The 1,337-nt window shown below is 40.2% G+C and overlaps 1 non-coding gene across 1 annotated transcript; it reads left to right on the forward strand.

Moving 5' to 3' along the window:
* Positions 1-340: 340 nt before the first annotated feature.
* On the forward strand, positions 341-413 carry TRNAV-GAC (transfer RNA valine (anticodon GAC)). The gene has a single exon. It is a non-coding gene; the product is annotated as a tRNA-Val (tRNA).
* Positions 414-1,337: the final 924 nt, after the last annotated feature.

Here is a 1,337-nt window from a genome sequence, read left to right on the forward strand (position 1 = left end):
TTCCATCACCAACAGAACTATGAATTATTTTTTTTTTTTCCCCTGGCGGTCAAAACTCGTCTCTAATTGCCATTACTTTGCAGGATTTCACAGGTTTCATAGTGTAGTGGTCATCACGTCTGCATAACGCGCAGAAGGTCCTGGGTTCAAACCCCAGTAAAAGCAATCTGTTCTTGGTGTTGAAATAATACCGTATCAAACTACAATATATGAAGTTCTTGACTTTGTTGCCGAATGATGGGATGTTTTGGCTTCCATCAGCCACCGAACTAAGATTTTTTTTTTTTCCCCTGGTGGTCAAAACTCGTCTCCAATTGCCATTGCTTTGCAAGATTTCACAGGTTTCATAGTGTAGTGGTCATCACGTCTGCTTGACACGCAGAAGGTCCTGGGTTCAATCCCCAGTGAAACCAATCTGTTTTCGATGTTGAAGTAATTTCCTATCGACTTGTAATATATGAAATTCTTGGTTTCATTGCCAAATGACAATACATTTTGGCTTCCATCACCAAGAGAACTACGATTTTGGGTTTCTTTTTTATTGACCATTTTAGCAGAAAACATAATCCCATATTATAAAAATCCTGTTTGTTTGAAAAAATATAGTTCCCATAAATACAAAAGCAAAAGACAAAACTTTGTGGAAAAAGTAACACATTCAATATAAACTTCAATTTAAGCAAAATCCCTTTGTAGGAATAAAACTAGTAAAATATGAAATAAAAATTGTAAATGTTTTATTAACCAAAAACACTTTTCTTCAGCAATAAAAAGGCCCTGTCAGTTACAATTCGGCTCCGATAGCCAATACTCTATAATTTTTTTGTCAGGTTTCATAGTGTAGTGGTAATCACTAGAGATGAGCGAACCGGTCGCGGTTCGGCTCGAGGTTAGTTCGCCGAACGGACCTCCTGTTCGAGTTCGGTTCGTCGAACGTTCGACGAACCGAACTCGAACTGCATAGGAAACAATGGCAGGCAATCACAAACACAGAAAAACACCTAGAAAACACCCTCAAAGGTGTCCTAAAGGTGACAAACAACTCAAACACATTGGAAAGTGACAAGGACATATACTCATGCGAAAACAAAACAGCTGGACAAGGAAAAAGAGGAGGACACACAGATATAGGCATGGCACGCCCTTCTAAAATCATGTAAAACACCGCAAGGTGACTCCAAGCGGAGTCTCCCTTTTTTCCAAAAATTGGGCCACACACACACCCACCCCTTCAGTGGCAGCACTTGTGCCCCAGTTGTACACTTCACAGCTACATTTGCATCAAGCACATTCAAAAATACGCCATTCTTATCCGTCCCCAGGATGACACCGGGGTA

The sequence above is a fragment of the Anomaloglossus baeobatrachus genome, chromosome 2, assembly GCF_048569485.1.
Source record: "Anomaloglossus baeobatrachus isolate aAnoBae1 chromosome 2, aAnoBae1.hap1, whole genome shotgun sequence".
Lineage (NCBI taxonomy): Eukaryota > Metazoa > Chordata > Amphibia > Anura > Aromobatidae > Anomaloglossus > Anomaloglossus baeobatrachus.